Raw genomic sequence first — 17,290 nt, 5'->3', positions numbered from 1 at the left:
ACTTGGTGGTTTTTAACATTTTGTAATTTTTTAACAGAATCTCAGTACTTTTGGCAGATGCCCGTAAATGCTCACGGCGGACAAGGTGCTCCCAGTCTCATGGCCACGAGATATGGTGGTCCGATTACAATCCGTGCCAAGGAAGGAATGCCCAAAGCCAACCTGAAAGCGAGGCGCACACAACGATCGCTCTTGTACAGTGGGCAGCAGCACCAGCATTGCATGGCACTTGCGTTGACGGCAAGAGGACAAATGCACATTGTGCTTGCTCTGACCTCGTTTTCATTTTCCCTTATAACAAAGTTAATTTTCACGGCAAATTACTTGTCTACGACCATACCACAGGGAAAACACCGGTTCTCGTCCGATCACCGAAGTTAAGCCCTGTCGGGCGGGGTTAGTACTTGGATGGGAGACCGCCTGGGAATACCCCGTGTTGTAGGCTTCCCTTTTTCCTTCTGTACACTTGATTATCTCAAAAAATCTCAGTTTCTTTCAATGAAAGAACATTCCAAACCAGGTTTTTTGAACACAACATGCCAACGATATGTCAAAGATGAGACATACGACAAAAACAAAATAGTTCACACGAGAAAGTGGAACTTGTATTCCCAAGGGAGCGCGTGCGCGCGAGACCTTATCAATCCAACGTTTATGACATGAAACGTATCTTTTCGTGTGAGCAAAGAACAGGATACGACAAGTAAAAAATGCATGCACTGTTATGCATTAGATGGAAGTTAACCTAGCCCGGATGATATGTATACAACGAAGGCTACAACACTACAACATTGATCTTGCGAAAACGTGACTTACGTGACGTAGCGCACTTCAAAGTCTTACTGTTCCCTGCTCAACACGGACAGTACGTATTCAAAGGGCCGATAAGACACTATCCTGACCATGAAAGATTTACTTTTTATGATAACAATCCAATTAACTGATAACATAGAGAAACCACAAAGTGTTGGCCACAGAAATGTAACGCCAACTGATCTGGCGGGTCCTCAGTTACTCAATGCAAAACGGGCTCTCCAGAACGCAACATAACACAACGCAAAATAAATCTATCGCGATGGAGCAGTACAAACACACATCCACTTACGTTTTCGAAACGATGCACGAGGATAAGAGCTCGACCCGCTGGCATTTTCTTGTCTCACTCGTCTATCGATGGAAATCGATGCGGCTGAAATAAACACGTCGTCTCCCTCTCTGTACGGCCAAGAATGAGAGAAATGAAATCACAGTTTTTCAGTGCACCAAGTACGGAACATTCACCTACAATTTCAGCAGTGGACTTCACAAATACAACTCACCTTCCTTAGTCCTTACACCGCCACCGCATCTCCTTCCCTGCCCTGCCTGAAACGTTACCAACAAACCTTCCCATTAGCCAACTTTGCCACCGGGGTTTGGTGCGGGGACTAGCGCGAACGCAGGTCCCCACTACCAGAAATTATACGCTCGAGTTACCCACATTTGGGGTAATCGCAAGGGTCAACCCAATCGAAGTGCAATGAAAGAGCCTCACCTTGAGAGGACTGCCTCCCTGATCACAGTGCCTCCCGCGTCAGGTAAGTATGCCTTTTCAGCCTCTCCGGGACCGCAAAACGCAACTTGTCTGCGCATACCATGTGGTAATGGAGGTCACGTGCTCCTCGTCCTGTCGTGTCGTGCTGTCCACTCGCTGCTATGCTACCTAGAAAAGAGAAGAGAATGTGAAGGTTGGTTGCTTGGTCACTTTTTCTGCTTTCACTTGATTATTTCTTCCCCAGAGGGAAGTGGGCCACGCTCGGAGGTAGTGCTATACCGAGGCAACCCGTGGCCGGGACGAGGCAAGCCTCTTTTCCACGGCCCAGTTCCAAAAATCAGTTTAATATATGAGCTGCTCGATGAGCAGCGGTATCAGATATTAAGCTGATAAGAACAGATTACTACACTTGATCTTAGCCAAAAGGCCGAGAAGCGATGCCCGTAAATGGCTCACGGCGGACAAGGTGCTCCCAGTCTCATGGCCACGAGATATGGTGGTCCGTTACAATCCGTGCCAAGGAAGGAATGCCCAAAGCCAACCTGAAAGCGAGGCGCACACAACGATCGCTCTTGTACAGTGGGCAGCAGCACCAGCATTGCATGGCACTTGCGTGACGGCAAGAGGACAAATGCACATTGTGCTTGCTCTGACCTCGTTTTCATTTTCCCTTATAACAAAGTTTAATTTTCACGGCAAATTACTTGTCTACGACCATACCACAGGGAAAACACCGGTTCTCGTCCGATCACCGAAGTTAAGCCCTGTCGGGCGGGGTTTAGTACTTGGATGGGAGACCGCCTGGGAATACCCCGTGTTGTAGGCTTCCCTTTTTCTTCTGTACACTTGATTATCTCAAAAAATCTCAGTTTCTTTCAATGAAAGAAAGACACATTCCAAACCAGGTTTTTTGAACACAACATGCCAACGATATGTCAAAGATGAGACATACGACAAAAACAAAATAGTTCACACGAGAAAGTGGAACTTGTATTCCCAAGGGAGCGCGTGCGCGCGAGATCTTATCAATCCAACGTTTATGACATGAAACGTATCTTTTCGTGTGAGCAAAGAACAGGATACGACAAGTAAAAAATGCATGCACTGTTATGCATTAGATGGAAGTTAACCTAGCCCGGATGATATGTATACAACGAAGGCTACAACACTACAACATTGATCTTGCGAAAACGTGACTTACGTGACGTAGCGCACTTCAAAGTCTTACTGTTCCCTGCTCAACACGGACAGTACGTATTCAAAGGGCCGATAAAGACACTATCCTGAACCATGAAAGATTTACTTTTTATGATAACAATCCAATTAACTGATAACATAGAGAAACCACAAAGTGTTGGCACAGAAATGTAACGCCAACTGATCTGGCGGGTCCTCAGTTACTCAATGCAAACGGGGCTCTCCAGAACGCAACATAACACAACGCAAAAGAAATCTATCGCGATGGAGCAGTACAAACACACATCCACTTACGTTTTCGAAACGATGCACGAGGATAAGAGCTCGACCCGCTGGCATTTTCTTGTCTCACTCGTCTATCGATGGAAATCGATGCGGCTGAAATAAACACGTCGTCTCCCTCTCTGTACGGCCAAGAATGAGAGAAATGAAATCACAGTTTTTCAGTGCACCAAGTACGGACATTCACCTACAATTTCAGCAGTGGACTTCACAAATACAACTCACCTTCCTTAGTCCTTACACCGCCACCGCATCTCCTTCCCTGCCCTGCCTGAAACGTTACCAACAAACTTCCCATTAGCCAACTTTGCCACCGGGGTTTGGTGCGGGACTAAGCGCGAACGCAGGTCCCCACTACCAGAAATTATACGCTCGAGTTACCCACATTTGGGGTAATCGCAAGGGTCAACCCCAATCGAAGTGCAATGAAAGAGCCTCACCTTGAGAGGACTGCCTCCCTGATCACCAAGTGCCTCCCGCGTCAGGTAAGTTTTTTTTATGTTTAAGGCGAATGGCAGCCCCCCGGTAGGGTGAGTGCAATGGCTGCCAGACATTCAGACTCATCCATCAACAACAATGGTTCGCCTCAAACGGGGGTGCACCAGCACGTCAAACGTCACCGGGGAATCGAACCCCGCCCCTACAAACAAAAAAAAAAAACAAAACTAACGAAGAAAAGCATTCACGAGACGCCTCGTCCGACTTACACTCGAGAATGGCATTTCCACATCAAACAAACAAACAAGCAAACCAACAGGACGAAGGACTACAGGACAAAACAAAAACAACCGAACTGTGCAGCGGCGAATGGCAGACCTGACAAGGACGCCAGTCAGAAAGACTCATCCTAACAGGAGTAGGTACGCCGCGAGACAGCAACAGCTTGGGGCGACAATGGGACTAGAACTGGGACAGAGAAAAACGACCATTGCAAACAGAGCCGATAATGCCAGACGCACCCCACTGACGATGAAAATAACGTAGACGACGGGGGGACTTGAAACGCTTAAAAAGGAGAGGTAGATTGAACTTGACACGAGAGCGGACCTTTGCGATGACATCGAGAGCACCGGGCGGCACATTACGGAAACGAAAGTCATTCCGAGCGAGCCAGATAAAATACTTACAGACAACCTAGGATGTACACGAAAACACGAGGAACTCGACGGATCTCAGCCGGGTCAAAAACCAAACAGCACGTGACGGCAAACCAAAGAAGGGGACGAAGACGAAAAAACCAAACAATAGAGACTGTAACCATGAAAGAACACTATGAGCAAGAGGGCAGGAGAAAAACAAGTGAGAAGGACATTCAGAGGCAAGACGGCAAAAAGCAAGAAGGGTCGACCGAGTACCCAAAAACCGACAAGGCGATCGGCAGTGTACAACACGCCATGGCGACCTTTCAGTTGAGATCGATCACTGGGCGGTCAAGATTGAAGAAGAACAATTGGGACCAGGTCGAAGGCCAGTAGAGAGTATAGCCATACAAAGGAAAAAACTTGTCAACACAATGGGGAGTCGGACGATCCTCAGACAGCAAAAACAAATAAACAGAATTTGCAGAGATAGAGGAAACAGCAGCAAACATGATGAGGGGACAAAGACGCAATGACAAGGGAGGAACGACGCCGACGGGAAAAGGAACCACCAACCAAACGCCAAGCAGACAGAAGAGCAGAGTAAAACGGGGGGAGGGACTTGGAGGAAAAGGCCTCAGGACGGGACAGAACAACATCAAGAGCAGGGACACCAAAACGAGAATCACACCAAAAGGAAAAGAAATGGACCCAACTACGCGGAGAAAACAGTGAAACGCCGAACCCACTGGACAAGAAGCGCAGAAACCTTAAGACGAAGATCAATGACAGAAAAACCCACCAGCAGATGTAGGCTGAACAACAACAGCACGAGAAACCAGATCGCGTTTGCCCTTCCAAAAAAACCCAAAAACCAATTTACAAAGCTCGGAAGAAACCCAAGGGGGGACATGAATTAGGGAGGCAATGTACCAAAACCCTAGAAAGGGCCAAGGCGTTGATGACGAGAGCTCTCCCGCCGTAGGACAGGGAGCGTTGCCTCCAAGAAGCCAGCACATTCTCCACGGCATCAATCCTAGGACGCCAGTTCACTTCCTCCAAATTCCCAGGCCCAATAAAGACGCCCAGCACTTTGATCTTGGCCGAGGTCCCAGTCCAGGGTGACAGGGGGGTCAGTCCTGCCAGACCACGAACCGAGCCACAATCCCTTGGATTTGGATCCCTGATTAAGCTTAGCACCAGAACCCCTTTCAAAAAGAGCATAAACTTCAAAAATAGCAGCAATGGCAATATCAGACGTGACAATGAGAGAGGTGTCATCGGCGTACTGCGAGATCGGAGACAGGGCCCGCGGGGGCCCGGGGACAGAAAGACCAATGATACGTGGATTGGCACGAATGTTAACAGCAAGCACTTCAGAAACTAGAACATACAATAATGGAGACAAAGGACAGCCCTGACGCACGCCACGAGACAAAGGAAAAAACCGAGACAGATAACCATTAACAACTACAGAGCTTTGGACAGCAGAATAGAACAGAACAACCCAACGGACAAAAGATGGGCCAAAACCCATCCTCGACAAAGTAGCACACATAAATGACCAATCCACTCTATCAAAGGCCTTTTCCTGGTCTAAGGAGAGAACGGCAACGGGATGTCAGATTCCGTGGCAAAGGCAACCACATCACGCAAAAGAGCAACATTCTCGCCAATAAACCTGCCAGGAACACCGCAGGTCTGATCCTCACTAACAAACCAGATGGATAACTTTGAGAAGGCGCCCAGCAATAAACACGAGAAGCAAGCTTATAGTCGACGTTGAGAAGGGAGATGGGGCGCCAGTTACGAGCGTCCAACCGATCTCCCTTCTTAAAGATTAAGGATATGAGACCCCGCCGTTGAGACAAAGACATAGAACCAGACAGATAACACGAATTCAAGACCTCCACTAAATCAGACCCAAGGACGTCCCAGAATTTCAAGTTAAAACTCCATGGGAGAGGCCATCGGACCCCGGGGCTTTACGACGAGCCATGCCAACAAGGGCACGATGACACTCCTCAAGAGTCAGAAAGCCCTCACAAAGATCAGCTTGGGCAGATGAAAGGACGAGGGACACATTACTGAGAAGAATATCTTGAGCGGCGGAATCCGTAGGACAGGCAGTAAAAAAAGAGAGGAGTAGAAAGTGGCGAACGAAGAACACAGATCAGAAGGTGTTGAAACAATGGACCCATCAGGGTTCCGAAGCGCAGAAACCCACCGGTCAGCAGACCGTTTCTTCTCTAAACGAAAAAAGTACGCCGATGAGACTTCGCCCTCCTCAACCCATCGGACACACGTGACCGTACTTGGGCACCTTGAGCAGCCCTGATGTCATAGGCGGAAAGCTGTTCAAGGGTGGATCGATAAACACCTAAAACAGACAGGCAACCAGCATCAAGCCGTGCCTTGAGGTGTGCCGCCAACTAGCCAACAAATCGCGTGACCAAGATTCTTTCTGCGACCGGCGCACACAGTAAGATACCGTAATGCCCTTCGATCTTTGCTTTACCGGAATCCCACCACTTGGAAAGAGAGGAAAAACAGAGCTTACAGTCCTTCCAATCGGCCCAAAAGTCAGAAATAAGGCGACAGACCAGTACTCCTCCTCCTCCAGGACTGAGGTATTAAGCTTCCAAAGCCCCGGACCAGGAGGAATAACGTCAGGAACAGTAAGAGAGCAGGACACAGCACAATGGTCTGAAAACGGACACGGAAGAATTTCACAAACAGAGACAGAGACGCAACCCAGACATAAGGGCACCCAATTAGATCTATACGGGAGGAGATAGAGCCATCCGCCTTAGTCCAGGTAAAGGCGGAGGAAGACGGATGGAGGTATCTCCAAATATCAATACAACAGACATCGTCAAAAAGACGACCAAGGGCAACAACACTCTCACGCGAGGTATCACCGACCACGGAGCCCACACGGTCAGCAGCGCGATCAAAGACGGTATTAAAATCGCCGGCGAGGAGGGTGGGAACTGAAGGGTCTAATCGGGAAGAGACCCCGTCCAGGAAGGCATCACGATCAGGGTTACGATTGGGAGCATAAATGCAAGCAACCCTGAACACAGCGCCACGCAAAGAAAACTCACATAACAAAAACCGACCACAACTATCAGAGGAAGAGATTTAACAAGGGACAACACTGGACGAAAACAAAAACATACAACCACAAGGACTTATTAGAGCCGGAGACACCACAACGGAAAGACCAGATGACTGGAAACCAGGACTGACACTCACTGAGGGAGATGCAGTGGGCCTCTTGGAGGCACACTACATCAGGAAACAACAGGCAAGGAATGAAGCCACTGTACAAACCCAGCTCGCTTAGACTGGTCTCGCAGACCGTTGACGTTAATTGAGACAACTGACAGAGCCATAATGGAGTACAGTAAAAGAGTAACTATGTACGTGCTTTGCGTTGGGGGAGGGAAAACGACACATCAGGCAAACCTTCGTGCTTCGCAGACTTGACAGTATCAGCTGAAGCACGAGTCTTCGATTTAGTAGAAGAGGGCGCAGCTCCGCTCTTCTTAGCCACCTTTGTAAGAGCCTTCCGGGAAGGAGTAACAGAAGAGCTATCAGAGGAGGTTCTCAACGGAATCACAACCGCGTTTACGAGGAGTGGATACCTCAACCATTTCCACCTCCAAAGGTTCAACAGATTGGGAGGATGGAGGAAACACCCGAAGAAACAAGACTGTCGGTACCACCACTAGCAAACAGTACCCCTTACGACGCACACCTGTATTCTCAGCCACTTTACATAAAGTGCCACCACTTGGTGGTTTTTAACATTTTGTAATTTTTTAACAGAATCTCAGTACTTTTGGCAGATGCCCGTAAATGCTCACGGCGGACAAGGTGCTCCCAGTCTCATGGCCACGAGATATGGTGGTCCGATTACAATCCGTGCCAAGGAAGGAATGCCCAAAGCCAACCTGAAAGCGAGGCGCACACAACGATCGCTCTTGTACAGTGGGCAGCAGCACCAGCATTGCATGGCACTTGCGTTGACGGCAAGAGGACAAATGCACATTGTGCTTGCTCTGACCTCGTTTTCATTTTCCCTTATAACAAAGTTAATTTTCACGGCAAATTACTTGTCTACGACCATACCACAGGGAAAACACCGGTTCTCGTCCGATCACCGAAGTTAAGCCCTGTCGGGCGGGGTTAGTACTTGGATGGGAGACCGCCTGGGAATACCCCGTGTTGTAGGCTTCCCTTTTTCCTTCTGTACACTTGATTATCTCAAAAAATCTCAGTTTCTTTCAATGAAAGAACATTCCAAACCAGGTTTTTTGAACACAACATGCCAACGATATGTCAAAGATGAGACATACGACAAAAACAAAATAGTTCACACGAGAAAGTGGAACTTGTATTCCCAAGGGAGCGCGTGCGCGCGAGATCTTATCAATCCAACGTTTATGACATGAAACGTATCTTTTCGTGTGAGCAAAGAACAGGATACGACAAGTAAAAAATGCATGCACTGTTATGCATTAGATGGAAGTTAACCTAGCCCGGATGATATGTATACAACGAAGGCTACAACACTACAACATTGATCTTGCGAAAACGTGACTTACGTGACGTAGCGCACTTCAAAGTCTTACTGTTCCCTGCTCAACACGGACAGTACGTATTCAAAGGGCCGATAAGACACTATCCTGACCATGAAAGATTTACTTTTTATGATAACAATCCAATTAACTGATAACATAGAGAAACCACAAAGTGTTGGCCACAGAAATGTAACGCCAACTGATCTGGCGGGTCCTCAGTTACTCAATGCAAAACGGGCTCTCCAGAACGCAACATAACACAACGCAAAAGAAATCTATCGCGATGGAGCAGTACAAACACACATCCACTTACGTTTTCGAAACGATGCACGAGGATAAGAGCTCGACCCGCTGGCATTTTCTTGTCTCACTCGTCTATCGATGGAAATCGATGCGGCTGAAATAAACACGTCGTCTCCCTCTCTGTACGGCCAAGAATGAGAGAAATGAAATCACAGTTTTTCAGTGCACCAAGTACGGAACATTCACCTACAATTTCAGCAGTGGACTTCACAAATACAACTCACCTTCCTTAGTCCTTACACCGCCACCGCATCTCCTTCCCTGCCCTGCCTGAAACGTTACCAACAAACCTTCCCATTAGCCAACTTTGCCACCGGGGTTTGGTGCGGGGACTAGCGCGAACGCAGGTCCCCACTACCAGAAATTATACGCTCGAGTTACCCACATTTGGGGTAATCGCAAGGGTCAACCCAATCGAAGTGCAATGAAAGAGCCTCACCTTGAGAGGACTGCCTCCCTGATCACAGTGCCTCCCGCGTCAGGTAAGTATGCCTTTTCAGCCTCTCCGGGACCGCAAAACGCAACTTGTCTGCGCATACCATGTGGTAATGGAGGTCACGTGCTCCTCGTCCTGTCGTGTCGTGCTGTCCACTCGCTGCTATGCTACCTAGAAAAGAGAAGAGAATGTGAAGGTTGGTTGCTTGGTCACTTTTTCTGCTTTCACTTGATTATTTCTTCCCCAGAGGGAAGTGGGCCACGCTCGGAGGTAGTGCTATACCGAGGCAACCCGTGGCCGGGACGAGGCAAGCCTCTTTTCCACGGCCCAGTTCCAAAAATCAGTTTAATATATGAGCTGCTCGATGAGCAGCGCGTATCAGATATTAAGCTGATAAGAACAGATACTACACTTGATCTTAGCCAAAAGGCCGAGAAGCGATGCCCGTAAATGCTCACGGCGGACAAGGTGCTCCCAGTCTCATGGCCACGAGATATGGTGGTCCGATTACAATCCGTGCCAAGGAAGGAATGCCCAAAGCCAACCTGAAAGCGAGGCGCACACAACAACGATCGCTCTTGTACAGTGGGCAGCAGCACCAGCATTGCATGGCACTTGCGTTGACGGCAAGAGGACAAATGCACATTTGTGCTTGCTCTGACCTCGTTTTTCATTTTCCCTTATAACAAAGTTAATTTTCACGGCAAATTACTTGTCTACGACCATACCACAGGGAAAACACCGGTTCTCGTCCGATCACCGAAGTTAAGCCCTGTCGGGCGGGGTTAGTACTTGGATGGGAGACCGCCTGGGAATACCCCGTGTTGTAGGCTTCCCTTTTTCCTTCTGTACACTTGATTATCTCAAAAAAATCTCAGTTTCTTTCAATGAAAGAACATTCCAAACCAGGTTTTTTGAACACAACATGCCAACGATATGTCAAAGATGAGACATACGACAAAAACAAAATAGTTCACACGAGAAAGTGGAACTTGTATTCCCAAGGGAGCGCGTGCGCGCGAGATCTTATCAATCCAACGTTTATGACATGAACGTATCTTTTCGTGTGAGCAAAGAACAGGATACGACAAGTAAAAAATGCATGCACTGTTATGCATTAGATGGAAGTTAACCTAGCCCGGATGATATGTATACAACGAAGGCTACAACACACTACAACATTGATCTTGCGAAAACGTGACTTACGTGACGTAGCGCACTTCAAAGTCTTACTGTTCCCTGCTCAACACGGACAGTACGTATTCAAAGGGCCGATAAGACACTATCCTGACCATGAAAGATTTACTTTTTATGATAACAATCCAATTAACTGATAACATAGAGAAACCACAAAGTGTTGGCCACAGAAATGTAACGCCAACTGATCTGGCGGGTCCTCAGTTACTCAATGCAAAACGGGCTCTCCAGAACGCAACATAACACAACGCAAAAAAATCTATCGCGATGGAGCAGTACAAACACACATCCACTTACGTTTTCGAAACGATGCACGAGGATAAGAGCTCGACCCGCTGGCATTTTCTTGTCTCACTCGTCTATCGATGGAAATCGATGCGGCTGAAATAAACACGTCGTCTCCCTCTCTGTAACGGCCAAGAATGAGAGAAATGAAATCACAGTTTTTCAGTGCACCAAGTACGGAACATTCACCTACAATTTCAGCAGTGGACTTCACAAATACAACTCACCTTCCTTAGTCCTTACACCGCCACCGCATCTCCTTCCCTGCCCTGCCTGAAACGTTACCACAACAACCTTCCCATTAGCCAACTTTGCCACCGGGGTTTGGTGCGGGGACTAGCGCGAACGCAGGTCCCCACTACCAGAAATTATACGCTCGAGTTACCCACATTTGGGGTAATCGCAAGGGTCAACCCAATCGAAGTGCAATGAAAGAGCCTCACCTTGAGAGGACTGCCTCCCTGATCACAGTGCCTCCCGCGTCAGGTAAGTATGCCTTTTCAGCCTCTCGGGACCGCAAAACGCAACTTGTCTGCGCATACCATGTGGTAATGTGAGGTCACGTGCTCCTCGTCCTGTCGTGTCGTGCTGTCCACTCGCTGCTATGCTACCTAGAAAAGAGAAGAGAATGTGAAGGTTGGTTGCTTGGTCACTTTTTCTGCTTTCACTTGATTATTTCTTCCCCAGAGGGAAGTGGGCCACGCTCGGAGGTAGTGCTATACCGAGGCAACCCGTGGCCGGACGAGGCAAGCCTCTTTTCCACGGCCCAGTTCCCAAAAATCAGTTTAATATATGAGCTGCTCGATGAGCAGCGTATCAGATATTAAGCTGATAAGAACAGATACTACACTTGATCTTAGCCAAAAGGCCGAGAAGCGATGCCCGTAAATGCTCACGGCGGACAAGGTGCTCCCAGTCTCATGGCCACGAGATATGGTGGTCCGATTACAATCCGTGCCAAGGAAGGAATGCCCAAAGCCAACCTGAAAGCGAGGCGCACACAACGATCGCTCTTGTACAGTGGGCAGCAGCAGCACCAGCATTGCATGGCACTTGCGTTGACGGCAAGAGGACAAATGCACATTGTGCTTGCTCTGACCTCGTTTTCATTTTCCCTTATAACAAAGTTAATTTTCACGGCAAATTACTTGTCTACGACCATACCACAGGGAAAACACCGGTTCTCGTCCGATCACCGAAGTTAAGCCCTGTCGGGCGGGGTTAGTACTTGGATGGGAGACCGCCTGGGAATACCCCGTGTTGTAGGCTTCCCTTTTTCCTTCTGTACACTTGATTATCTCAAAAAATCTCAGTTTCTTTCAATGAAAGAACATTCCAAACCAGGTTTTTTGAACACAACATGCCAACGATATGTCAAAGATGAGACATACGACAAAAACAAATAGTTCACACGAGAAAGTGGAACTTGTATTCCCAAGGGAGCGCGTGCGCGCGCGAGATCTTATCAATCCAACGTTTATGACATGAAACGTATCTTTTCGTGTGAGCAAAGAACAGGATACGACAAGTAAAAAATGCATGCACTGTTATGCATTAGATGGAAGTTAACCTAGCCCGGATGATATGTATACAACGAAGGCTACAACACTACAACATTGATCTTGCGAAAACGTGACTTACGTGACGTAGCGCACTTCAAAGTCTTACTGTTCCCTGCTCAACACGGACAGTACGTATTCAAGGGCCGATAAGACACACTATCCTGACCATGAAAAGATTTACTTTTTTATGATAACAATCCAATTAACTGATAACATAGAGAAACCACAAAGTGTTGGCCACAGAAATGTAACGCCAACTGATCTGGCGCGGGTCCTCAGTTACTCAATGCAAAACGGGCTCTCCAGAACGCAACATAACACAACGCAAAAGAAATCTATCGCGATGGAGCAGTACAAACACACATCCACTTACGTTTTCGAAACGATGCACGAGGATAAGAGCTCGACCCGCTGGCATTTTCTTGTCTCACTCGTCTATCGATGGAAATCGATGCGGCTGAAATAAACACGTCGTCTCCCTCTCTGTACGGCCAAGAATGAGAGAAATGAAATCACAGTTTTTCAGTGCACCAAGTCGGAACATTCACCTACAATTTCAGCAGTGGACTTCACAAATACAAACTCACCTTCCTTAGTCCTTACACCGCCACCGCATCTCCTTCCCTGCCCTGCCTGAAACGTTACCAACAAACCTTCCATTAGCCAACTTTGCCACCGGGGTTTGGTGCGGGGACTAGCGCGAACGCAGGTCCCCACTACCAGAAATTATACGCTCGAGTTACCCACATTTGGGGTAATCGCAAGGGTCAACCCAATCGAAGTGCAATGAAAGAGCCTCACCTTGAGAGGACTGCCTCCCTGATCACAGTGCCTCCCGCGTCAGGTAAGTATGCCTTTTCAGCCTCTCCGGGACCGCAAAACGCAACTTGTCTGCGCATACCATGTGGTAATGGAGGTCACGTGCTCCTCGTCCTGTCGTGTCGTGCTGTCCACTCGCTGCTATGCTACCTAGAAAAGAGAAGAGAATGTGAAGGTTGGTTGCTTGGTCACTTTTTTCTGCTTTCACTTGATTATTTCTTCCCCAGAGGGAAGTGGGCCACGCTCGGAGGTAGTGCTATACCGAGGCAACCCGTGGCCGGGACGAGGCAAGCCTCTTTTCCACGGCCCAGTTCCAAAAATCAGTTTAATATATGAGCTGCTCGATGAGCAGCGTATCAGATATTAAGCTGATAAGAACAGATACTACACTTGATCTTAGCCAAAAGGCCGAGAAGCGATGCCCGTAAATGCTCACGGCGGACAAGGTGCTCCCAGTCTCATGGCCACGAGATATGGTGGTCCGATTACAATCCGTGCCAAGGAAGGAATGCCCAAAGCCAACCCTGAAAGCGAGGCGCACACAACGATCGCTCTTGTACAGTGGGCAGCAGCACCAGCATTGCATGGCACTTGCGTTGACGGCAAGAGGACAAATGCACATTGTGCTTGCTCTGACCTCGTTTTCATTTTCCCTTATAACAAAGTTAATTTTCACGGCAAATTACTTGTCTACGACCATACCACAGGGAAAACACCGGTTCTCGTCCGATCACCGAAGTTAAGCCCTGTCGGGCGGGGTTAGTACTTGGATGGGAGACCGCCTGGGAATACCCCGTGTTGTAGGCTTCCCCTTTTTTCCTTCTGTACACTTGATTATCTCAAAAAATCTCAGTTTCTTTCAATGAAAGAACATTCCAAACCAGGTTTTTTGAACACAACATGCCAACGATATGTCAAAGATGAGACATACGACAAAAACAAATAGTTCACACGAGAAAGTGGAACTTGTATTCCCAAGGGAGCGCGTGCGCGCGAGATCTTATCAATCCAACGTTTTATGACATGAAACGTATCTTTTCGTGTGAGCAAAGAACAGGATACGACAAGTAAAAAATGCATGCACTGTTATGCATTAGATGGAAGTTAACCTAGCCCGGATGATATGTATACAACGAAGGCTACAACACTACAACATTGATCTTGCGAAAACGTGACTTACGTGACGTAGCGCACTTCAAAGTCTTACTGTTCCCTGCTCAACACGGGACAGTACGTATTCAAAGGGCCGATAAGACACTATCCTGACCATGAAAGATTTACTTTTTATGATAACAATCCAATTAACTGATAACATAGAGAAACCACAAAGTGTTGGCCACAGAAATGTAACGCCAACTGATCTGGCGGGTCCTCAGTTACTCCATGCAAAACGGGCTCTCCAGAACGCAACATAACACAACGCAAAAGAAATCTATCGCGATGGAGCAGTACAAACACACATCCACTTACGTTTTCGAAACGATGCACGAGGATAAGAGCTCGACCCGCTGGCATTTTCTTGTCTCACTCGTCTATCGATGGAAATCGATGCGGCTGAAATAAACACGTCGTCTCTCCCTCTCTGTACGGCCAAGAATGAGAGAAATGAAATCACAGTTTTTTCAGTGCACCAAGTACGGAACATTCACCTACAATTTCAGCAGTGGACTTCACAAATACAACTCACTTACTTCCTTAGTCCTTACACCGCCACCGCATCTCCTTCCCTGCCCTGCCTGAACGTTACCAACAAACCTTCCCATTAGCCAACTTTGCCACCCGGGGTTTGGTGCGGGGACTAGCGCGAACGCAGGTCCCCACTACCAGAAATTATACGCTCGAGTTACCCACATTTGGGGTAATCGCAAGGGTCAACCCAATCGAAGTGCAATGAAAGAGCCTCACCTTGAGAGGACTGCCTCCCTGATCACAGTGCCTCCCGCGTCAGGTAAGTATGCCTTTTCAGCCTCTCCGGGACCGCAAAACGCAACTTGTCTGCGCATACCATGTGGTAATGGAGGTCACGTGCTCCTCGTCCTGTCGTGTCGTGCTGTCCACTCGCTGCTATGCTACCTAGAAAAGAGAAGAGAATGTGAAGGTTGGTTGCTTGGTCACTTTTTCTGCTTTCACTTGATTATTTCTTCCCCAGAGGGAAGTGGGCCACGCTCGGAGGTAGTGCTATACCGAGGCAACCCGTGGCCGGGACGAGGCAAGCCTCTTTTCCACACGGCCCAGTTCCAAAAATCAGTTTAATATATGAGCTGCTCGATGAGCAGCGTATCAGATATTAAGCTGATAAGAACAGATACTACACTTGATCTTAGCCAAAAGGCCGAGAAGGATGCCCGTAAATGCTCACGGCGGACAAGGTGCTCCCAGTCTCATGGCCACGAGATATGGTGGTCCGATTACAATCCGTGCCAAGGAAGGAATGCCCAAAGCCAACCTGAAAGCGAGGCGCACACAACGATCGCTCTTGTACAGTGGGCAGCAGCACCAGCATTGCATGGCACTTGCGTTGACGGCAAGAGGACAAATGCACATTGTGCTTGCTCTGACCTCGTTTTCATTTTCCCTTATAACAAAGTTAATTTTCACGGCAAATTACTTGTCTACGACCATACCACAGGGAAAACACCGGTTCTCGTCCGATCACCGAAGTTAAGCCCTGTCGGGCGGGGTTAGTACTTGGATGGGAGACCGCCTGGGAATACCCCGTGTTGTAGGCTTCCCTTTTTCCTTCTGTACACTTGATTATCTCAAAAAATCTCAGTTTCTTTCAATGAAAGAACATTCCAAACCAGGTTTTTTGAACACAACATGCCAACGATATGTCAAAGATGAGACATACGACAAAAACAAAATAGTTCACACGAGAAAGTGGAACTTGTATTCCCAAGGGAGCGCGTGCGCGCGAGATCTTATCAATCCAACGTTTATGACATGAAACGTATCTTTTCGTGTGAGCAAAGAACAGGATACGACAAGTAAAAAATGCATGCACTGTTATGCATTAGATGGAAGTTAACCTAGCCCGGATGATATGTATACAACGAAGGCTACAACACTACAACATTGATCTTGCGAAAACGTGACTTACGTGACGTAGCGCACTTCAAAGTCTTACTGTTCCCTGCTCAACACGGACAGTACGTATTCAAAGGGCCGATAAGACACTATCCTGACCATGAAAGATTTACTTTTTATGATAACAATCCAATTAACTGATAACATAGAGAAACCACAAAGTGTTGGCCACAGAAATGTAACGCCAACTGATCTGGCGGGTCCTCAGTTACTCAATGCAAAACGGGCTCTCCAGAACGCAACATAACACAACGCAAAATAAATCTATCGCGATGGAGCAGTACAAACACACATCCACTTACGTTTTCGAAACGATGCACGAGGATAAGAGCTCGACCCGCTGGCATTTTCTTGTCTCACTCGTCTATCGATGGAAATCGATGCGGCTGAAATAAACACGTCGTCTCCCTCTCTGTACGGCCAAGAATGAGAGAAATGAAATCACAGTTTTTCAGTGCACCAAGTACGGAACATTCACCTACAATTTCAGCAGTGGACTTCACAAATACAACTCACCTTCCTTAGTCCTTACACCGCCACCGCATCTCCTTCCCTGCCCTGCCTGAAAACGTTACCAACAAACCTTCCCATTAGCCAACTTTGCCACCGGGGTTTGGTGCGGGGACTAGCGCGAAACGCAGGTCCCCACTACCAGAAATTATACGCTCGAGTTACCCACATTTGGGGTAATCGCAAGGGTCAACCCAATCGAAGTGCAATGAAAGAGCCTCACCTTGAGAGGACTGCCTCCCTGATCACAGTGCCTCCCGCGTCAGGTAAGTATGCCTTTTCAGCCTCTCCGGGACCGCAAAACGCAACTTGTCTGCGCATACCATGTGGTAATGGAGGTCACGTGCTCCTCGTCCTGTCGTGTCGTGCTGTCGCTGCTATGCTACCGCTTGGTCAACTTTTCTGCTTTC

General features: G+C 47.9%; 19 non-coding genes across 19 annotated transcripts; 7 read left to right on the top strand and 12 right to left on the bottom strand.

The window, feature by feature from the left end:
* Window positions 1–326: 326 nt before the first annotated feature.
* On the top strand, window positions 327–445 carry LOC138033902 (5S ribosomal RNA). Its single transcript, XR_011128687.1, has one exon. It is a non-coding gene; the product is annotated as a 5S ribosomal RNA (ribosomal RNA).
* Window positions 446–1,421: 976 nt separating this feature from the next.
* LOC138033911 (U1 spliceosomal RNA) lies at window positions 1,422–1,585 on the bottom strand. The gene has a single exon (XR_011128696.1). It is a non-coding gene; the product is annotated as a U1 spliceosomal RNA (small nuclear RNA).
* Window positions 1,586–1,779: 194 nt separating this feature from the next.
* On the bottom strand, window positions 1,780–1,973 carry LOC138033976 (U2 spliceosomal RNA). The gene has a single exon (XR_011128757.1). It is a non-coding gene; the product is annotated as a U2 spliceosomal RNA (small nuclear RNA).
* A 267-nt stretch (window positions 1,974–2,240) lies between these two features.
* On the top strand, window positions 2,241–2,360 carry LOC138034021 (5S ribosomal RNA). Its single transcript, XR_011128796.1, has one exon. It is a non-coding gene; the product is annotated as a 5S ribosomal RNA (ribosomal RNA).
* A 978-nt stretch (window positions 2,361–3,338) lies between these two features.
* Window positions 3,339–3,506, bottom strand: LOC138033943 (U1 spliceosomal RNA). The gene has a single exon (XR_011128726.1). It is a non-coding gene; the product is annotated as a U1 spliceosomal RNA (small nuclear RNA).
* A 4,709-nt stretch (window positions 3,507–8,215) lies between these two features.
* Window positions 8,216–8,334, top strand: LOC138034045 (5S ribosomal RNA). The gene has a single exon (XR_011128819.1). It is a non-coding gene; the product is annotated as a 5S ribosomal RNA (ribosomal RNA).
* A 976-nt stretch (window positions 8,335–9,310) lies between these two features.
* On the bottom strand, window positions 9,311–9,474 carry LOC138033910 (U1 spliceosomal RNA). The gene has a single exon (XR_011128695.1). It is a non-coding gene; the product is annotated as a U1 spliceosomal RNA (small nuclear RNA).
* A 194-nt stretch (window positions 9,475–9,668) lies between these two features.
* Window positions 9,669–9,862, bottom strand: LOC138033967 (U2 spliceosomal RNA). Its single transcript, XR_011128748.1, has one exon. It is a non-coding gene; the product is annotated as a U2 spliceosomal RNA (small nuclear RNA).
* A 272-nt stretch (window positions 9,863–10,134) lies between these two features.
* LOC138034033 (5S ribosomal RNA) lies at window positions 10,135–10,253 on the top strand. The gene has a single exon (XR_011128808.1). It is a non-coding gene; the product is annotated as a 5S ribosomal RNA (ribosomal RNA).
* Window positions 10,254–11,232: 979 nt separating this feature from the next.
* LOC138033909 (U1 spliceosomal RNA) lies at window positions 11,233–11,396 on the bottom strand. Its single transcript, XR_011128694.1, has one exon. It is a non-coding gene; the product is annotated as a U1 spliceosomal RNA (small nuclear RNA).
* Window positions 11,397–11,590: 194 nt separating this feature from the next.
* On the bottom strand, window positions 11,591–11,782 carry LOC138033971 (U2 spliceosomal RNA). The gene has a single exon (XR_011128752.1). It is a non-coding gene; the product is annotated as a U2 spliceosomal RNA (small nuclear RNA).
* Window positions 11,783–12,052: 270 nt separating this feature from the next.
* LOC138034022 (5S ribosomal RNA) lies at window positions 12,053–12,171 on the top strand. Its single transcript, XR_011128797.1, has one exon. It is a non-coding gene; the product is annotated as a 5S ribosomal RNA (ribosomal RNA).
* A 981-nt stretch (window positions 12,172–13,152) lies between these two features.
* LOC138033908 (U1 spliceosomal RNA) lies at window positions 13,153–13,316 on the bottom strand. Its single transcript, XR_011128693.1, has one exon. It is a non-coding gene; the product is annotated as a U1 spliceosomal RNA (small nuclear RNA).
* A 195-nt stretch (window positions 13,317–13,511) lies between these two features.
* LOC138033962 (U2 spliceosomal RNA) lies at window positions 13,512–13,703 on the bottom strand. The gene has a single exon (XR_011128744.1). It is a non-coding gene; the product is annotated as a U2 spliceosomal RNA (small nuclear RNA).
* A 268-nt stretch (window positions 13,704–13,971) lies between these two features.
* Window positions 13,972–14,090, top strand: LOC138034010 (5S ribosomal RNA). The gene has a single exon (XR_011128786.1). It is a non-coding gene; the product is annotated as a 5S ribosomal RNA (ribosomal RNA).
* A 985-nt stretch (window positions 14,091–15,075) lies between these two features.
* LOC138033907 (U1 spliceosomal RNA) lies at window positions 15,076–15,239 on the bottom strand. The gene has a single exon (XR_011128692.1). It is a non-coding gene; the product is annotated as a U1 spliceosomal RNA (small nuclear RNA).
* Window positions 15,240–15,433: 194 nt separating this feature from the next.
* Window positions 15,434–15,627, bottom strand: LOC138033973 (U2 spliceosomal RNA). Its single transcript, XR_011128754.1, has one exon. It is a non-coding gene; the product is annotated as a U2 spliceosomal RNA (small nuclear RNA).
* A 266-nt stretch (window positions 15,628–15,893) lies between these two features.
* On the top strand, window positions 15,894–16,012 carry LOC138033901 (5S ribosomal RNA). The gene has a single exon (XR_011128686.1). It is a non-coding gene; the product is annotated as a 5S ribosomal RNA (ribosomal RNA).
* Window positions 16,013–16,989: 977 nt separating this feature from the next.
* LOC138033934 (U1 spliceosomal RNA) lies at window positions 16,990–17,154 on the bottom strand. Its single transcript, XR_011128717.1, has one exon. It is a non-coding gene; the product is annotated as a U1 spliceosomal RNA (small nuclear RNA).
* Window positions 17,155–17,290: the final 136 nt, after the last annotated feature.

This window comes from Montipora capricornis, chromosome 14 (assembly GCF_036669925.1).
Source record: "Montipora capricornis isolate CH-2021 chromosome 14, ASM3666992v2, whole genome shotgun sequence".
Taxonomy (NCBI): domain Eukaryota; kingdom Metazoa; phylum Cnidaria; class Anthozoa; order Scleractinia; family Acroporidae; genus Montipora; species Montipora capricornis.
This window is presented reverse-complemented; position numbering and strand designations above follow the sequence as displayed.